The sequence below is a fragment of the Hemitrygon akajei genome, chromosome 6, assembly GCF_048418815.1.
Source record: "Hemitrygon akajei chromosome 6, sHemAka1.3, whole genome shotgun sequence".
In the NCBI taxonomy this organism is placed as follows: domain Eukaryota; kingdom Metazoa; phylum Chordata; class Chondrichthyes; order Myliobatiformes; family Dasyatidae; genus Hemitrygon; species Hemitrygon akajei.
Window position 1 is genome coordinate 85,118,194 of NC_133129.1, and position 21,054 is coordinate 85,139,247.

The 21,054-nt window shown below is 53.4% G+C and overlaps 1 protein-coding gene across 2 annotated transcripts in view; it reads left to right on the forward strand.

The window, feature by feature from the left end:
- Positions 1-21,054, forward strand: part of LOC140729208 (lysine-specific demethylase 6B-like) — a 264,889-nt gene that overhangs the window by 29,385 nt on the left and 214,450 nt on the right. For both annotated transcript variants that reach the window (XM_073048717.1, XM_073048723.1), the window contains exon 2: positions 9,439-9,551. The gene's annotated coding sequence lies outside the window, so the exon portion shown is untranslated. The remainder of the gene's footprint in view (positions 1-9,438; positions 9,552-21,054) is intronic.

The following is a 21,054-nucleotide window of genomic DNA, read 5'->3' on the forward strand; positions in this document are numbered from 1 at the left end:
GGTAGCAGTGAGAGGAGAGCGTGTCCTGGGTGGTGGGGGTCCCTGATGGCAGCAGTGAGAGGAGAGCATGTCCTGGGTGGTGGGGGTTCCTGATGGCAGCAGTGAGAGGAGAGCGTGTCCTGGGTGGTGGGGGTTCCTGATGGCAGCAGTGAGAGGAGAGCGTGTCCTGGGTGGTGGGGGTCCCTGATGGCAGCAGTGAGAGGAGAGCATGTCCTGGGTGGTGGGGGTCCCTGATGGCAGCAGTGAGAGGAGAGCATGTCCTGGGGGCTGGGGATCCCTGATGGCAGCAGTGAGAGGAGAGCATGTCCTGGGTGGTGGGGGCTCCTGATGGCAGCAGTGAGAGGAGAGCGTGTCCTGGGTGGTGGGGGTCCCTGATGGCAGCAGTGAGAGGAGAGCGTGTCCTGGGTGGTGGGGGTCCCTGATGGCAGCAGTGAGAGGAGAGCATGTCCTGGGTGGTGGGGGCCCCTGATGGCAGCAGTGAGAGGAGAGCGTGTCCTGGGTGGTGGGGGTCCCTGATGGCAGCAGTGAGAGGAGAGCGTGTCCTGGGTGGTGGGGGTCCCTGATGGCAGCAGTGAGAGGAGAGCATGTCCTGGGTGGTGGGGGTCCCTGATGGCAGCAGTGAGAGGAGAGCGTGTCCTGGGTGGTGGGGGTCCCTGATGGCAGCAGTGAGAGGAGAGCACGTCCTGGGTGGTGGGGGTCCCTGATGGCAGCAGTGAGAGGAGAGCGTGTCCTGGGTGGTGGGGATCCCTGATGGCAGCAGTGAGAGGAGAGCGTGTCCCGGGTGGTGGGGGTCCCTGATGGCAGCAGTGAGAGGAGAGCGTGTCCTGGGTGGTGGGGGTCCCTGATGGCAGCAGTGAGAGGAGAGCGTGTCCCGGGTGGTGGGGGGTCCCTGATGGCAGCAGTGAGAGGAGAGCGTGTCCTGGGTGGTGGGGGTCCCTGATGGCAGCAGTGAGAGGAGAGCATGTCCTGGGTGGTGGGGGTTCCTGATGGCAGCAGTGAGAGGAGAGCATGTCCTGGGTGGTGGGGGTCCCTGATGGCAGCAGTGAGAGGAGAGCATGTCCTGGGTGGTGGGGGTTCCTGATGGCAGCAGTGAGAGGAGAGCACGGCCTGGGTGGTGGGGGTCCCTGATGGCAGCAGTGAGAGGAGAGCGTGTCCTGGGTGGTGGGGGTCCCTGATGGCAGCAGTGAGAGGAGAGCGTGTCCTGGGTGGTGGGGGTCCCTGATGGCAGCAGTGAGAGGAGAGCGTGTCCTGGGTGGTGGGGGCCCCTGATGGCAGCAGTGAGAGGAGAGCGTGTCCTGGGTGGTGGGGGTCCCAGATGGCAGCAGTGAGAGGAGAGCGTGTCCTGGGTGGTGGGGGCCCCTGATGGCAGGAGTGAGAAGAGAGCGTGACCTGGGTGGTGGGGGTCCCTGATGGCAGCAGTGAGAAGAGAGCGTGTCCTGGGTGGTGGGGGTCCCAGATGGCAGGAGTGAGAAGAGGGCGTGTCCTGGGTGGTGGGGGTCCCTGATGGCAGCAGTGAGAGGAGAGCATGTCCTGGGTGGTGGGGGTCCCAGATGGCAGCAGTGAGAGGAGAGCGTGTCCTGGGTGGTGGGGGTCCCTGATGGCAGCAGTGAGAGGAGAGCGTGTCCTGGGTGGTGGGGGCCCCTGATGGCAGCAGTGAGAGGAGAGCGTGTCCTGGGTGGTGGGGGTCCCAGATGGCAGCAGTGAGAGGAGAGCGTGTCCTGGGTGGTGGGGGCCCCTGATGGCAGGAGTGAGAAGAGAGCGTGACCTGGGTGGTGGGGGTCCCTGATGGCAGCAGTGAGAAGAGAGCGTGTCCTGGGTGGTGGGGGTCCCAGATGGCAGGAGTGAGAAGAGGGCGTGTCCTGGGTGGTGGGGGGTCCCTGATGGCAGCAGTGAGAGGAGAGCGTGTCCTGGGTGGTGGGGGCCCCTGATGGCAGCAGTGAGAGGAGAGCATGTCCTGGGTGGTGGGGGTCCCTGATGGCAGCAGTGAGAGGAGAGCATGTCCTGGGTGGTGGGGGTCCCAGATGGCAGGAGTGAGAAGAGGGCATGTCCCGGGTGGTGGGGGTCCCTGATGGCAGCAGTGAGAGGAGAGCATGTCCTGGGTGGTGGGGGCCCCTGATGGCAGCAGTGAGAGGAGAGCATGTCCTGGGTGGTGGGGGCCCCTGATGGCAGCAGTGAGAGGAGAGCGTGTCCTGGGTAGTGGGGGTCCCTGATGGCAGCAGTGAGAGGAGAGCGTCTCCGGGTGGTGGGGGTCCCTGATGGCAGCAGTGAGAGGAGAGCCTGTCCTGGGTGGTGGGGGTCCCTGATGGCAGCAGTGAGAGGAGAGCGTCTCCGGGTGGTGGGGGTCCCTGATGGCAGCAGTGAGAAGAGGGCATGTCCCGGGTGGTGGGGGTCCCTGATGGCAGCAGTGAGAGGAGAGCGTGTCCTGAGTGGTGGGGGTCCCTGATGGCAGCAGTGAGAGGAGAGCGTGTCCTGGGTGGTGGGGGTTCCTGATGGCAGCAGTGAGAGGAGAGCGTGACCTGGGTGGTGGGGGTCCCTGATGGCAGCAGTGAGAGGAGAGCGTGTCCTGGGTGATGGGGGTCCCTGATGGCAGCAGTGAGAGGAGAGCGTGTCCTGGGTGGTGGGGCTCCCTGATGGCAGCAGTGAGAGGAGAGCGTGTCCTGGGTGGTGGGGATCTCTGATGGCAGCAGTGAGAGGAGAGCGTGTCCTGGGTGGTGGGGGGTCCCTGATGGCAGCAGTGAGAGGAGAGCATGTCCTGGGTGGTGGGGGTCCCTGATGATGGACGCTGCTTTCCTGTGACAGTATTTCATGCAGATGTGCTCAATGGTGGGGAGGGCTTTATCGTGATAGACTGGGCCGTATCCACTGCTTTTTGTATTATAGGGAACTGCTCAATAGTCTTATTGGGGTGTTGGGTACTTGAGGGTTAGCAGCTACAGGATGGGGCAAAGGGCTTGTTTCTCTGCTCTGTGAATTTATAACTCTTACATCAAATTAGTCAGTCTCTCCCCAGCCACTGCTGTGCAGTACCAGCCCTGCCCACAGGAGGGCAGTGGCGGTGCACCTTGCGAGCTATTTCCATTGCAGAGGGTGATTGAACACTGAATCCCTTTCATAACGTCCTTGTTCCTGCCAAATAAGGGCACGGGTCCCCACCCCAGCTGAGCTATTGGCGAACAAGTCAGCTGGGCTGATTACCCTCTCATGATCCCCCTTCCTGAAACCTTGTTGCTGCATTCAATGCCTTGCTATCTAGAGTACGTGAAACATAGTTTCCTTCACAGCCACTGTATCTGTGAGTGTCCCTTGATCTTTGAGTTGACGAGGCGCCCACAAGAAGTTCTGCTTCACAGTGCCGGAAATCTGTGTTCAGAGCTGACCTCGAAGGGGGGGGGGGGGGGGGGGGGGGGGGGTGTGTGTGTGTGTGTGTGTGTGTGTGTGTGTGTGTGTGTGTGTGTGTGTGTGTGTGTGTGTGTGTGTGTGTGTGTGTGTGTGTGTGTGTGTGTGTGTGTGTGTGTGGTTTCCACAGGATCAGTAGGTTAAACTTTGCCACGATATGAAACACGACACTCCCCAGCTGAATCTCCATTTTTAGCCTCTAGCATTGTGTGTTTAACTCAATAGTTTTTGTTAATACACTTTCTGACTCACAATGCAGCACAGAAACTCCAGATAACCTGCTGTTCCTGTTTGTGTGTGTACTCGTTCAGAGAAAAGGATGTCAGCGCGTCACAGTAACACCAAATCTCTGCACGGATACAGCTGGGTATTTCCAGCATTTTCTGATCTCTTTGACATGAGTACCACAGGCTTTGCCCTTCAGCCCGTCACTTGCCTGCTCATGTTTGTGCCCCTCGATGCTAACCGTGTTTGCCTGCATTAGGACCTTACCCATCCTTGCCTATTGAAGAGTCTATTCAAGCGCCCCTTATGATTTGTGCCCAGTGCTCTCAGTGTCATAGTGAAGAAATCCAATGAAACGGGGGGGGGGGGGGGGTCTATGATTTATGATTTTCCTTTTAGCCACGTGGTACACTATCTACATGAGAGGTGCAGCCCCACACAATGTCCTTCCCACCCTCGATCCTCATTTAACTGGCACCGACCGAGGCAGTATGACGAGCTGGTTCGGTACCCTCGATATGACACCAGCACTTTGGTGTGTTTCGGTAGAGCACCCTTTAAATCAACAGCAGACTGATTAGCTACGGAGTGAGGTCACGGGATGCTCTATAACAGAATGTTATAGCCAAATGCCCTGTCCTCTAATTAGTGACGTGCTTTTTTTGGGGGGAGTGGGCAGCTTAAATGGTTTGGCATCAGATGGGCTGTTTCTGTGCTGTACTTTTCTATGACTTTGACCCTAAACGTAGTGTGTATATCCCATTTTCCCCATTGGCTCTGGCGACTTGTGCCAGATACCAGCCAGCCTCTGTGGAGGATACACAGTGTAAGATAAAACTACTACTGTCATCCCCCCTGAACTTTCTTCCACTGTCCTTGAAAGGATTTCCTCTGATACCGGCCATCGTGGCCCTGGGAAAATGCTGCTGGCTGTCCACTCTGTCTCTCATAATCTGCCGTATGGACCTCCAGAAAGTCTGCTCTTCCTCCATCGCTCTGAAGAGAAAAGCCCCAGTTCACTCAACCGTTCCACATGGACGTCTTCTCTAATCCGGGCAGCGTCCTGGTAAATCTCCTCTGGACCCTCTCTAAAGCTTCCTCATCCTTCCTGTAATGAGGTGACACAGTACTCCAGGTGTGGTGTGACCAGAGTTTTATAGAGCTGCAACATTACCCACAATTCTTGAGCTCAGTCCTCTGACTAACGAAAGCCAATACACCATTCACCTTTTTAACCAGCCTGTAAACTTACACAGCAACTTTGAGGGATCTCTGGACTTGGAATCCAAGATGCTCCGGCTCCTGTTCCTCCACGCTGCGGAGAAGGGCTATTCCATGGAAGTTCACCCAGAGTGCAGCTCCCCTCTCCGTCTGTAGCCTCGGCCGTCAGGTTGACGAAGCCTCGGAGACTTGAGGAACAGCACCCATCCCTCACCATGACCCATCCCTCACCATGACCCATCACACACCATGACCCATCCCTCACCATGATCCATCACACACCATGGCCCATCACACACCATGATCCATCACACACCATGACCCATCACACACCATGGCCCATCACACACCATGACCCATCACACACCATGATCCATCACACACCATGGCCCATCACACACCATGACCCATCACACACCATGGCCCATCACACACCATGACCCATCACACACCATGATCCATCACACACCATGATCCATCACACACCATGGCCCATCACACACCATGACCCATCACACACCATGATCCATCACACACCATGGCCCATCACACACCATGACCCATCACACACCATGACCCATCACACACCATGGCCCATCACACACCATGATCCATCACACACCATGACCCATCACACACCATGGCACTCACACACCATGACCCATCACACACCATGGCCCATCACACACCATGACCCATCACACACCATGACCCATCACACACCATGGCCCATCACACACCATGACCCATCACACACCATGGCCCATCACACACCATGACCCATCACACACCATGGCCGATCACACACCATGACCCATCACACACCATGACCCATCACACACCATGGCCGATCACACACCATGACCCATCACACACCATGGCCCATCACACACCATGACCCATCACACACCATGACCCATCACACACCATGATCCATCACACACCATGGCCCATTACACACCATGGCCCATCACACACCATGACCCATCACACACCATGACCCATCACACACCATGGCCCATCCCTCACCATGATCCATCACACACCATGGCCCATCCCTCACCATGGCCCATCACACACCATGGCCCATCACACACCATGACCCATCACACTCCATGACCCATCACACACCATGATCCATCACACACCATGGCCCATCACACACCATGACCCATCACACACCATGACCCATCCCTCACCATGGCACTCACACACCATGGCCCATCACACACCATGGCCCATCACACACCATGACCCATCCCTCACCATGGCACTCACACACCATGGCCCATCACACACCATGACCCATCACACACCATGACCCATCCCTCACCATGACCCATCACACACCATGGTCCATCACACACCATGGCACTCACACACCATGACCCATCACACACCATGGCCCATCACACACCATGGCCCATCCCTCACCATGACCCATCACACACCATGGCCCATCCCTCACCATGGCACTCACACACCATGGCCCATCACACACCATGGCCCATCACACACCATGACCCATCACACACCATGGCCCATCACACACCATGGCCCATCCCTCACCATGGCACTCACACACCATGATCCATCACACACCATGACCCATCACACACCATGACCCATCCCTCACCATGGCACTCACACACCATGACCCATCACACACCATGGCCCATCACACACCATGACCCATCACACACCATGGCCCATCCCTCACCATGATCCATCACACACCATGGCCCATCCCTCACCATGGCCCATCACACACCATGGCCCATCACACACCATGACCCATCACACTCCATGACCCATCACACACCATGACCCATCACACACCATGATCCATCACACACCATGGCCCATCACACACCCTGACCCATCACACACCATGACCCATCACACACCATGACCCATCCCTCACCATGACCCATCACACACCATGACCCATCCCTCACCATGGCACTCACACACCATGGCCCTCACACACCATGGCCCATCACACACCATGGCCCATCACACACCATGACCCATCACACACCATGATCCATCACACACCATGACCCATCCCTCACCATGGCACTCACACACCATGGCCCATCCCTCACCATGGCACTCACACACCATGACCCATCACACACCATGGCCCATCACACACCATGGCCCATCCCTCACCATGGCACTCACACACCATGGCCCATCACACACCATGACCCATCACACACCATGGCCCATCACACACCATGATCCATCACACACCATGACCCATCACACACCATGACCCATCACACACCATGGCCCATCACACACCATGACCCATCCCTCACCATGACCCATCACACACCATGGCCCATCACACACCATGACCCATCACACACCATGACCCATCACACACCATGGCCGATCACACACCATGGCCCATCCCTCACCATGGCCCATCACACACCATGGCCCATCACACACCATGACCCATCACACACCATGGCCCATCACACACCATGACCCATCACACACCATGGCCCATCACACACCATGGCCCATCACACACCATGACCCATCCCTCACCATGGCCCATCACACACCATGGCCCATCACACACCATGACCCATCACACACCATGGCCCATCACACACCATGACCCATCCCTCACCATGGCACTCACACACCATGGCCCTCACAAAATGAACACAGCAGTTTCTGCTAACCTGCCTTTCCTGTTTGTGTGTGCACCAGTTCAGATAAAAGTTTGTCAACTTGTAACATAAGCATTTTTCTTAATCTCTGCTGGGTTCAGAATCAGATTTGGTATCACTAGCATATGACATGAAACTTGTTATGTGGCAGCAGTACGTTTCAACGCAGAATTAAAGCGGTAAATTAAAAATATATATTATGTTTTTATATATATAAAAAAATATATATTTAAAATATAAATTATATACACACGTGTCAGGAGGCAGCCGTCGATCCCGGGGGATGATGGGTTTGTGCCTCTGGTGGACTGTGTCCTCTCCAGGACACAAGCCTGGGCAGGAAGATTTGAAGAACTGGCTGGTGCCCATGCAGTGCGTTCCCCCTCTCCACGTCACTGATGTAGTCCGAGGGAAGGGAAAGTGCCGGTACAGCTTGGTACCAGAGTCGTCGCAGAGGTTCCCAGAGTGAAGTTGTAAACAGCATCAGACTGCCTTAGGGACCCCGGCTCCGGATTTCTTCCTCGGGGTTCACTCCCAAAGCTTTTCCCATGGGTGGGTATGGCCGCAAGGCAGCGGAGATTTGAAATCAGAGTTTTCCCTCTCCTAGGCCGGCTGCTGTCCAAGGCTGACGAGCCCCACCTGCCTGAACACATATCTACATATAATTTAATTCTTATTAAATTAAATAGGCATTTCAAAAATAGGAATTAAAAAATGTAGTGAGATAGTGTTCATGGGTTCAATGTCCATTCAGAAATCAGATGACAAAGGGGAAGAAGCTGTTCCTGAATCACTGAGTGTGTGGTTTCAGGCTCCTGTACCTCCTCCCTGATGGTAGCATGTCCTGGGGTCCTTAATGATGGATGCTGCCTTCTTGAAGCATTGAGGCCTTTTGAGGTATTTTCCCCAGCATTTTCTGATTGTTTTGATATCATCGCGAAATTGAACATTGCAGAAACAGGCCGTTCAGCCCATCACTTCCATGCTGGGTGGCACAGTTCCATCGTGCGGCACCTCACGGTGCCGGCTGTAAAATCGGGTTCAATTCTAGCCGCTGTCTGCAAGGCGTCTGTGCGTTTTCTCCGTGACTTTGTTTGCTTTTCACCGGACTCTCCGGTTTCCTCCACGTCCCAAAGAGGAACGGTGAGGGTGAGTAGGTTGAGGGTTAAGTATGGTGACGCTTACAGGTTGTCCCCAGCAATGCGTTTCATTGTGTGTTTCGGTGTATGTGGAACAAGTAAACCCAACCTTAAACTCTTAACTCATCTGTGCTAATGTAATGCATTCTGGCCCAGTTAGTGCTGTCGGATCCTGATGGAGATTTGTCTCCCAATTCAGCAGAAGGGCCCCCCCCCTCAGCGAGTTTAAACGTGAACAGGACAGTGTCGGGGTCTGGGTCAGAGGTTGCGGATTCAAGTCCAACACCTGGGACTTGAGCACAAGAGTCTGGCTGCCCTGCCAGAGCACAGACAGGGCTGTGAGTTCGGATGCACCCCCGTGTGTGTGGGGTATTGGACCTGCTTACTGAAACCGGGGGTGGGGGGGGCTCATTCATCTCCCGGCACGGAGGGTCAATGTTTGCAACACCTCAGCTGTAAATGGGAACCACCTCTCCTACATCCTTCAGTAGCTTGTAGGGTCGCATCAACTATTATTTCTCTCCATGGATGCTGTCTGACCTGCTGAGTTCCTTCAGCACTTTGTAGGTGTTGCTCTGGATTTCCAGCATCTGTGGAACCTCTTCAGTTAAAGGTTCATCTCTGTCCCTCCCTGTGTCTGTCTCCATCAGCCCTTGTGTCCGTCTCCAAGCCCAGAGTTGTCAAGGAGACTGGCGTTGTACAACAATGCAAGCATCATTTTGGTTTTTGTGCTGGGGTTAATAGTCCCTGTGTTAATTCCGCAGGTCCACTCTGGGATATCAGCCGATGTGTCTGGCAGAGTCCGCCCGCTCTGCCCGCTTCTCCTGGTCTGTCCGAAGCAGCGGGAACTGGATGCTGCCACCCCCTGATCCTTGAGGTAGGTGACTGTGTCCCTTGAGGGTTTGGTGATGGTACGTACGATGGGCAAGTCGCTGGCCTAGCAACCAGGCGGTCCAGGTTCGAACCCTGTCTGGGCGGCTGAGGAACGTGAAATGTTCAATGACTTGGATTCTGGTTTTTAGCTGGTGCTGGTAGCAGTGAGTCTGTTATATCACTCTGTGGTCAATACACCTCAGGTTTACCAATGTCCTCGGGGTAGGGGGACCTGTCGTTGGGACCCGGTATGGGACAACAGTCCTTTACTTTATTGTCACAAACAATTGATACTAGAGTGTATAATCATCACAGCGATATTTGATTTTGCGCTTTGTGCTCCCTGAAGTACAAATCAAAGTAAATATAATAAAAATTTAGATTATAAATCATAATTAGAAAAATAGAAAAGGGAAAGTAAGGTAGTGCAAGTCAGGTCCAGATATTTGGAAGGTACGGCCCAGATCCGGGTCAGGATAAATACCTGCTATTCCAGTTGGTACGTGTTGGCTGGAACGGCCTACTCCATGCTGTATCTCATTTAAAAACATTTTTAATGATCCCAACCCCCATCCAATTTAATGTGTTCCCTCACACGCTCCTTCTCACACACACACTCGACTGTGATCTTGATCCAGATCTCCCTCTCCGTTCTTCACACCACGGCCTTCTTTTCAGCTGACACACGGACTATGCCTGGATCATCTACAGTCTACACTCCCTTCATCAGGGCCCTTACCCCCTCTGCCCTGTGCCCCTACACTCCCTTCATCAGGGCCCTTACCCCCTCTGCCCTGTGCCCCTACACTCCCTTCATCAGGGCCCTTACCCCCTCTGCCCTGTGCCCCTACACTCCCTTCATCAGGGCCCTTACCCCCTCTGCCCTGTGCCCCTACACTCCCTTCATCAGGGTCCTTACCCCCTCTGCCCTGTGCCCCTACACTCCCTTCATCAGGGCCCTTACCCCCTCTGCCCTGTGCCCCTACACTCCCTTCATCAGGGTCCTTACCCCCTCTGCCCTGTGCCCCTACACTCCCTTCATCAGGGCCCTTACCCCCTCTGCCCTGTGCCCCTACACTCCCTTCATCAGGGCCCTTACCCCCTCTGCCCTGTGCCCCTACACTCCCTTCATCAGGGCCCTTACCCCCTCTGCCCTGTGCCCCTACACTCCCTTCATCAGGGTCCTTACCCCCTCTGCCCTGTGCCCCTACACTCCCTTCATCAGGGTCCTTACCCCCTCTGCCCTGTGCCCCTACACTCCCTTCATCAGGGCCCTTACCCCCCTCTGCCCTGTGCCCCTACACTCCCTTCATCAGGGCCCTTACCCCCTCTGCCCTGTGCCCACCTTTATCCTGGGTCACTGTGGATGTCTCCAACAGGAGGTGTATGGCAACAGAATGTATCAGTTATACTGCCGTGCGACAGGATTTACCACCATCGGCAGCTGCTGGGAGGAACTCAGCGGGTCAGGCGGCATCTGGTGTGGGGAAAACGATTGACAATTCGGATGGACATCCGTTATCTAGACTCTAGGACTGAAAATTAAACCCCTAGAAATCTGAGACAAATCAGGAAGATGACAAGCGTTCAGCAGGTCAGGCGGCATCTGTAGGGAGGGAGAGAGGGAGCCAGTAATATCTCGGGTACAACCCCTTTGTGGGAAGTGGTCAGTTAGCTTCGTCGGTTCTGCGGGATCCTGGATCCGGGAGAACGATGTCAGGCTGAAAAGGCGACGGTCGGTCTCTTTCCCTCTGTGGATCCTGCCTGATGCTGAGTTGCTGGCACTTGTACCGAGACACAGCGGAAAACTTGTTCACACGGGTCAGATCATTACACAGTGCGCTGGCGTAGGGTACAACAGCAAAGCCGTTTGGCTAAGTACGTGGATGGGGGAGTGTAGAGGGCTGCGGGACCAACACCGGCAGACCAGACCACCTCGCTGACCGCGCAGCTGACATGGCTGACTTGGGCCGAATGGCCTGTTTCAATACCGCATGACGCTAAAGTGTGAAAGTTACCGAAACAGTGCAGTGCAGGTACATAAGGAAGATTATAATGAGGTGGCTTGTGAGTTCAGGAGTCCATTGTATCACAGCCGATGTCCATTCAAGAGTCTGATAACGGTGGGGTGGAAGCTGCCCTTCAGTCTCACAGCACGTGCTATAAATTTTGTATCCTTTGCCCGATGGGAGAGGGGAGAGGCGAGAACATCTGGGTGGATGAGGTCTGAGGCTGTGAGAAGTGTAGACGGGGTCCATGGAGGCAAGACTGGTTCCCCTGATGAGCTGAGCTATGTCAATAAGTCTTCCTTGTGGTTGTGGGCAGAGCAGTTGCCGTTCCAAGCCAAGAAGCATGTTTTGTGTTTTTGCAAAGGATTTAATCTTGCACACCGATTAGCAGAGTAGGCTGGTTGATCTTTCTAAGTGGGTCATCTTCTGGACCATGTACCTTGAGTCTTCTGCCAGAAGGAGTCACAATTGAATGGACCACTAGCGAGTTAGATGAATGGATCACTAGCGAGTTAGATGAATGGACCACTAGCGAGTTAGATGAATGGACCACTAGCGAGTTAGATGAATGGACCACTAGCGAGTTAGATGAATGGATCACTAGCGAGTTAGATGAATGGACCACTAGCGAGTTAGATGAATGGATCACTAGCGAGTTAGATGAATGGACCACTAGCGCAGTTCATTATTCATTTGATAGCGACAGAAATGATGGGGCAATGTAAACCTTTGGTTAGGTCTGGAGTATCGTGTGCAGTTCTGGTCGCCTCATTACAGGAAGGATATGGAGGTTTTGGAGAGGCTGCAGAAGGGATCTACCAGGATGCTGCCTGGCTTAGAGGGTGTGAACTGTAAGGACAGACTTGGGTCGTTTTCCCTGGAGTGTCGGAGGTTGCGGGAATGCCTGACGGAAATTCATAAAGTTCCGAGAGCCACAGGTAAAGTGGACGACTGGCATCGTTTTCCCAGCAGAGAAATGTCTAATAGTAGAGGTGGTGCATTTAAGGTGAGATGGGGCGGGTTGAAAGATGAATGGGGTAAGTTTTTTTTTGCACAGAATGTGGCTGCCCGGGGTGGTGGAGGAAGCGGATACCACAGAGGCATTTAGGGACGAGCGCACAAACTGCTGGAGGCTCTCAGCAGGGCAAGCGGCGTTGACAGAGGCAAATGGGCGGTCAGCGTTTCGGGTCAAAACCCCTGCGCCTGGACTTGTTTTTGCTGTCGCTGGTGTGCAGGTTTTGTTGAATTGGCACCGAGGGCCGGTTCCTGTGCTGAACTGCGGTCACGTACGTGATCGAGGAGGGTGGTCGAAGGGAGAAGATGCAATGCGGCTGCTTTCTTTGATGGTGTGATGTGACAGAGACACTTCTCTGAAGAGGCAGCAGGTCTGTGGGCGGCTGCGACAGGAAGTTGGTGGCGTGCAGAGAAAATGCAAGGGGCGACGACGTAGCCAGTAGCCCAAAGTAAAGTCAGATGCCCAGCCAGAGGACAGGAAGGGCAGAATGTCAGCTTGTTCGATGCACGCAAGTGTCAACAGAGCCGGAAAAGGCACACAAACCAAATCTCTTCTGATTTAATAATGGCTTAGTATGTCTAGGCACCTAAGGGTTAGCATTAACATAATGGGCCGAATACTCCTTGTATTGATAATTGGTTTATTATCAGTATTGTGCATGGTAGGTCGTGATTGACCAACCTTGGAGTTTTTTGAAGAAGTTACCAGGAAAGTGGATAAATGTTATCTGTGTGGACTTTAGCAAGACCTTTGACAAGGTCCTGCATGGAAGGTTGGCCAAGAACGTTCAGTCGCTCGGCATTCAGGATGAGGTAGTAAATTGGATTAGACATTGGCTTTGTGGGAGAAGCCAGAGGACAGTGGTAGATGGTTTCAATGTTTAAGAGAATGTCCAATTTTCCCTCTCAGCCCCAGTCTCCTTCCTTCTCCCTGCACTCTTTCATGCCCTGACCGATCAAGAACGTATCAACCTCTGCCTTAAAAATACATAGACTTGGCCTCCACAGCTGCCTGTGGCAGTTAATTCCACAGATTCACCAATCTCCGGCTAAAGAAATTCCTCCTCATCTCCGTTCTAAAAGGACACCCCTCTATTCTGAAGCAGTGTCCTCTGGTCTTAGACTCTCCCACCATAGGAAACATCCTCTCCACATCCACTCTATCAAGGCCTTTCAACATTAGATAGTTTCCAACGAGGTCCTCCCCTCATTCTTCTGAATTCCAGTGAGTACAGGCCTAGAGTGGTCAAACACTCCTCATATGACAAGTCTTTCAATCCTGGAATCATGTTTGTGAACCTCCTTTGAACCCTCTCCGATGTCAACGCATCCTTTCTTAAATAAGGGACGCAGAACTGCTCCAGTACCAGGGATTGGGGTTCAATTCCTGCCGCTGTTTGTAAGGAGTTTGTACGTTCTCCCTGTGACTACAAGGGCTTTTCCTCCAAGTGCCGCGGTGCCCGCCCACATTCCAGAGACGTGGACGACTGGCATCGTTTTCCCAGCAGAGAAATGTCTAATAGTAGAGGTGGTGCATTTAAGGTGAGATGGGGCAAGTTTTTTTTTGCACAGAATGTGGCTGCCCGGGGTGGTGGAGGAAGCGGATACCACAGAGGCATTTAGGGACGAGCGCACAAACTGCTGGAGGCTCTCAGCAGGGCAAGCGGCGTTGACAGAGGCAAATGGGCGGTCAGCGTTTCGGGTCAAAACCCCTGTGCCTGGACTTGTTTTTGCTGTCGCTGGTGTGCAGGTTTTGTTGAATTGGCACCGAGGGCCGGTTCCTGTGCTGAACTGCGGTCACGTACGTGATCGAGGAGGGTGGTCGAAGGGAGAAGATGCAATGCGGCTGCTTTCTTTGATGGTGTGATGTGACAGAGACACTTCTCTGAAGAGGCAGCAGGTCTGTGGGTGTACGTGATCGAGGAAGTTGGTGGCGTTTTTCCTCCAAGTGCCGCTGTGCCCGCCCACATTCCAGAGACGTGCGGGTTGGCAGGTCAATTGGTCACATAGGTGTAATTGGGCAGCACGGGCTCATCGGGCCAATAAACAGAGTGTTACTTACAGAGAAAGGGCATTGCCCGCAGACCATAAGGTGCACTGGCCTGGAGGAGGAATCTGAGGTTAAGAGTCCCATCTTGAGGGATCGCTAGATGTCTTATAACAGCGGGATAGAAGCTGTCCTGGAACCTGGTGGTACGTTCTGCCTGGTGGAAGGGGGTAGAAGGGAGAAGGGAGATAGAAGCTGTCCTGGAACCTGGTGGTACGTTCTGCCTGGTGGAAGGGGGTAGAAGGGAGAAGGGAGATAGAAGCTGTCCTGGAACCTGGTGGTACGTTCTGCCTGGTGGAAGGGGGTAGAAGGGAGAAGGGAGATAGAAGCTGTCCTGGAACCTGGTGGTACGTTCTGCCCGGTGGAAGGGGGTAGAAGGGAGAAGGGAGATAGAAGCTGTCCTGGAACCTGGTGGTACGTTCTGCCTGGTGGAAGGGGGTAGAAGGGAGAAGGGAGATAGAAGCTGTCCTGGAACCTGGTGGTACGCTCTGTCTGGTGGAAGGAGGTAGAAGGGAGAAGGGAGATAGAAGCTGTCCTGGAACCTGGTGGTACGTTCTGCCTGGTGGAAGGGGGTAGAAGGGAGAAGGGAGATAGAAGCTGTCCTGGAACCTGGTGGTACGCTCTGCCCGGTGGAAGGGGGTAGAAGGGAGAAGGGAGATAGAAGCTGTCCTGGAACCTGGTGGTACGTTCTGCCTGGTGGAAGGGGGTAGAAGGGAGAAGGGAGATAGAAGCTGTCCTGGAACCTGGTGGTACGTTCTGCCCGGTGGAAGGGGGTAGAAGGGAGAAGGGAGATAGAAGCTGTCCTGGAACCTGGTGGTACGTTCTGTCTGGTGGAAGGGGGTAAAAGGGAGAAGGGAGATAGAAGCTGTCCTGGAACCTGGTGGTACGCTCTGTCTGGTGGAAGGAGGTAGAAGGGAGAAGGGAGATAGAAGCTGTCCTGGAACCTGGTGGTACGTTCTGCCCGGTGGAAGGGGGTAGAAGGGAGAAGGGAGATAGAAGCTGTCCTGGAACCTGGTGGTACGCTCTGTCTGGTGGAAGGAGGTAGAAGGGAGAAGGGAGATAGAAGCTGTCCTGGAACCTGGTGGTACGTTCTGCCCGGTGGAAGGGGGTAGAAGGGAGAAGGGAGATAGAAGCTGTCCTGGAACCTGGTGGTACGTTCTGCCTGGTGGAAGGGGGTAGAAGGGAGAAGGGAGATAGAAGCTGTCCTGGAACCTGGTGGTACGTTCTGTCTGGTGGAAGGGGGTAGAAGGGAGAAGGGAGATAGAAGCTGTCCTGGAACCTGGTGGTACGTTCTGTCTGGTGGAAGGAGGTAGAAGGGAGAAGGGAGATAGAAGCTGTCCTGGAACCTGGTGGTACGTTCTGTCTGGTGGAAGGGGGTAAAAGGGAGAAGGGAGATAGAAGCTGTCCTGGAACCTGGTGGTACGTTCTGCCTGGTGGAAGGGGGTAGAAGGGAGAAGGGAGATAGAAGCTGTCCTGGAACCTGGTGGTACGCTCTGCCCGGTGGAAGGGGGTAGAAGGGAGAAGGGAGATAGAAGCTGTCCTGGAACCTGGTGGTACGCTCTGTCTGGTGGAAGGAGGTAGAAGGGAGAAGGGAGATAGAAGCTGTCCTGGAACCTGGTGGTACGTTCTGTCTGGTGGAAGGAGGTAGAAGGGAGAAGGGAGATAGAAGCTGTCCTGGAACCTGGTGGTACGCTCTGCCCGGTGGAAGGAGGTAGAAGGGAGAAGGGAGATAGAAGCTGTCCTGGAACCTGGTGGTACATTCTGCCTGGTGGAAGGGGGTAGAAGGGAGAAGGGAGATAGAAGCTGTCCTGGAACCTGGTGGTACGCTCTGCCCGGTGGAAGGGGGTAGAAGGGAGAAGGGAGATAGAAGCTGTCCTGGAACCTGGTGGTACGTTCTGCCTGGTGGAAGGGGGTAGAAGGGAGAAGGGAGATAGAAGCTGTCCTGGAACCTGGTGGTACGTTCTGCCTGGTGGAAGGGGGTAGAAGGGAGAAGGGAGATAGAAGCTGTCCTGGAACCTGGTGGTACGCTCTGCCTGGTGGAAGGGGGTAGAAGGGAGAAGGGAGATAGAAGCTGTCCTGGAACCTGGTGGTACGTTCTGCCTGGTGGAAGGAGGTAGAAGGGAGAAGGGAGATAGAAGCTGTCCTGGAACCTGGTGGTACATTCTGTCCGGTGGAAGGGGGTAGAAGGGAGAAGGGAGATAGAAGCTGTCCTGGAACCTGGTGGTACATTCTGTCTGGTGGAAGGGGGTAGAAGGGAGAAGGGAGATAGAAGCTGTCCTGGAACCTGGTGGTACGCTCTGCCCGGTGGAAGGGGGTAAAAGGGAGAAGGGAGATAGAAGCTGTCCTGGAACCTGGTGGTACGTTCTGCCCGGTGGAAGGGGGTAGAAGGGAGAAGGGAGATAGAAGCTGTCCTGGAACCTGGTGGTACGTTCTGCCTGGTGGAAGGGGGTAGAAGGGAGAATGTTCGCGGTGGGTGGCTTCTTTCCTGAGGTAGTGAGAACGTGGTTGTTTCATGGTGACTATCACTGATCCTGACTTCCTATTGCGAATTCTCCAGTTATCTTGGTGAGGTCTGAACGGTGTCTCAGCCGCCCTCATTCCTGTGAGATTTCACAGGCACAGGTAATGTCGGGTGGGGAGCGGGGACCAGAGCTGAGGGCTTAGGTCAGAACTGGGAAATGCTTTGGTGGTTTAAGTTTAGAGGTGTAAGGGGATGCCTCTTTCTCCCGGTCACGTGCTGTGCCAAGCTGTTACTGTTTGAAGTAAAGTACTCTCTCCCACCCGTTCCGGGAGGTGTCTCACTCAGGATGGAGGTGCAACAGCTTATATTCTGTCTGGGTAACCTCCAATCTAATGGCATGAGCATCAGTTCTCCTTCTGGGGGGAAAAAATGCCCTCCACTCTGGCCCTCTCACCTGCCCACTTTTCACACTTTCCTTTGTCCTTATGTGTTCCCTCCACTTCTTTCTCCTCGGGAGGGACCATTTGCTGAAATTGTGCCTTGTGGTAAGATTGCAGAGATGAGGCAGAGAGGTTGAGGCATGCAAAAGAAAGTCTAGTGGGAGGAATATTTCTTCATCCAGGCTGGGCTACATCTGGACAGAGACCAGATCGCGAACCATGGGAGCAGCTGAGCAATCATCAGAGCGATTCCTTTGGCAGGAGTGTGTGGGTGATGTACAGCGGAGTGGGAGGAGTAACGGGGGGGGGGCTGCGGCAGGTGTAAGAGGAACTGGGAAGATCAGGAGGAGTGAGAAAAGGTTCAGAGAGGCAACTGGTCGCCTGAAGTTGAAGAACTCAGAATGAGGTTTACTATTACTGGCATATGCCATGAAATTTGCTGTCTTGCAGTAGCAGTACAGAGTAATACATAGTAATAAAAAAGCTATAATGTACAATAAGAAATATGTATTAAAATAAGTAAATAGTGCAAAAAAAAAGAGGGGGAAATAGTGAGGTGGTGTCCATGGGTTCTAAGTCCATTCAGAAATTGGATGGCAGAGGGGAAGAAGTTGTGTCTGAATCACTGAGTGTGTGCCTTCAGGCTCCTGTGCCTCCTCCCTGATGGTAGCAATGAGAAGAGGGTATGTCCTGGGTGATGGGAGTCCTTGATGATGGACATCACCTTTCTGAGGCACTGCCTTTTGGAAATGTCCTGGATGCTGGGGAGCCTGGAGCCCATGATGGAGATGACTACGTTTACAAGTCTCTGCAGCTTTCTTCCGCTCCTGTGTAGTGGCCCCTCCACACTAGACGATGATGCAGCCAGTTAGAAGGCTCGCCACAGTATGTCTGGAGAAAGTTTGAGTGTCTTTGGTGACATATCAAGTCTCCTCAAACTCCTAATGAAATATAGCCGGTGTCGTGCCTTCTTTGTAATTGCATCGATGTGTTTGTGTGTCGGACGCTAGCCTCCCCAGGGAGAGGGTAGCGGGTACTGTTCCTGTGGTTAAGGATGGAGGTGGTCAGCTGTGATCCCATGGAATGCCAAACCAGCTTCAAAGGATTGAATTGACCACTGCGTGGCGGCGATAACGATGCTTTACAGCACCAACGATCAAGGGTTCAACACCCGCCGCTGTGTGTACGGAATTTGTAAGTTCTCCCCGTGACCCCGTGGGTTTCCTCCCCACGTTCTAAAGATGTACTGATCAGTTGGGGTTTGTTGGTGCAGGAAGCACAGTGATGCTTGTGGGCTGCCCCCAGTACATATTCCGACTCTGTTAGTCGTTAGCGTTTCGCTGTCTGTTTCAAAGTACGGGTGACAAATAATACGCTAAGACTTTATTCCCTGGTGTACAGGAATGAGGGGAGATTTGCTGGAGGTATACAAGATTATGAGGGGTATAGACAGGGTAAAAGCAAGCAGGCTTTTTCCACTAAGGTCGGGTGAGACTAGCACTAGAGGTCATGGGTTAAGGGTGAAAGGTGAAATGTTTAAGGTGAAAGGGAGGGAACGCCTTCACTTAGAGGGTTGTGAGAGTGTGGAACAAGCACAGAAACAGGCCTTTTGCCCCATCAAGTCCATTCAGCCAAATCTTTTGCCTCATCCAGGGGTTCCCAACCTTTTTTTTTAGGCCATGGACCAATACCATTAAGCAAGAGGTCCATGACCCCAGGCTGGGAACCCTTGGCCTAGGCCCAACTACCTGCAGTGTCTCTACCAGTAGCAGCACTGTGCTGCCTCAGTTAAGGCCCCAAACCAGGTTGTTCTACTCATACAAGATAAGGATTAGCTTTATCCTAGTTCCAAAGAGCTCCCAATCACTCCTGACCACTCTTGCATCCACTCACACGCAGTTCACTGTGGCCGGTTAGCCCACCGACCCCGCACGTCGTTGGGATGTGGGAGGAGCACCTGGGGAAAGCCTACACAGTCACGAGGAGAATGTGCAAACTCCACAGACGCTCACGGACGGCACGCATGGACCCTCACACATTGTCCCTTGTTCCATGCCCGTGGACAGTGAGAGACAGGTACAGAGGAAAACTGCAGCATTGAGGCACATAGGTACAGACAACAAGCTGATTCTGGGAATGAAGGAGTTAACATATGAGGAGTTTGGCAGCTTTGGGCCTGGACTCACTGGAACTTCGAGGAATGTGGGGGGATCTCATTGAAACCTACCGAATGTTGAAAGGACTAGACAGGGTGAATGTGGAGAGGGTCTTTCCTTTGTTGGCGGTGTCCAGAACTAGAGGGCACAGCCTCAAAATTGAGGGGTGACTCTTCAGAACAGAGGTAAGGAAAAATATTTTCAGCCAGGGTAGTAAATCTGTGGAATGCGCTGCCACGGACAGCTGTGGAGGCCAAGACAGTGGGTATATTTAAAGCGAAAATTAATAGTTTCCTGACTGGTCAGGGCATCAAAGGTTATGGAGAGAAGGCAGGTAAATAGGGTTGAGTGGGATCCAGGATCAGCCATGATAGAATGGTGAAGACTTGATGGGCTGAATGGCCTCATTCTGCTCCTATGTCTAATGGTCTTATGGCAAAGAAGAAACATTGTGCAAAACACGACATTTGTCTCATGTTCTCGATATTTATTGCTTATTTATTCATTGTTATTATTTCTTTTTGTATTTGCACAGTTTGTTGTCTTTTGCACACTGGTTGAACACCCAAGTTGGTGCAGTCTTTCAGTGATTCTATTACGGTTATTATTTTGTTAAGAATTTATTGAGCACGGCCGCAGGAAAATGAATCTCGGGGTTGACATATGGTGACATATCTGTACTTGGTTAATACATTCACTTTGAACTTGGAAAAGTGAGTGCACTTGGAGGTAAGTCCGTGGAAGTGCAGGAGGTGGTCTGTAGTGTTCTGATGCTGAGGTGAGTTTAAGGTTGCACAGGATGGTTCACGAATCTGATGGTTGTCAGAAGTTACCCGTTTGTGTACCTGCCGTCTGGTGACAGCAGTTGGAAGAGAGGCGACCTGGGTGGTGGGGATCCTGCCCTCCTGAGGCAGCCTATCCAGCGGTGCCCGCTCCTCTCTCCAGCTTTGGGCTTTCCTGGGCCTTGGAATTGCTGTGCCAGGGAGGAGACCTTCTGCAGAAGTTCGATAGAGAGCCTTTGATATGTCAAATCGTGTCCCGCTTCCAAGAAAGCCTGAGCACTTCTTCGTGGTCAAGGGCTGTACCTGCCACACTTCAGCCACGATGTCGACGCCAGGAATTTGAAACTCTCTCCAACTCTGACCCACCAGTGAGAGCAGGTCCCAGTATGATCTCTGGAGAAGTCTCTTGTCTGTGTAACAGAATCCTCTTCCGATTGATATCTTGTCAATCACAGTCCCTGCTGATTGACCATTCCATATGTTGTAACCAGAGATCAGGGTTATATTTATCACCACCGTCTTGGATGACATGATATCTGTTGTTTTTGCTGGAGTAGTATTGTGCAGGTATATAAATTGCAAAATCAAATAATGCAAA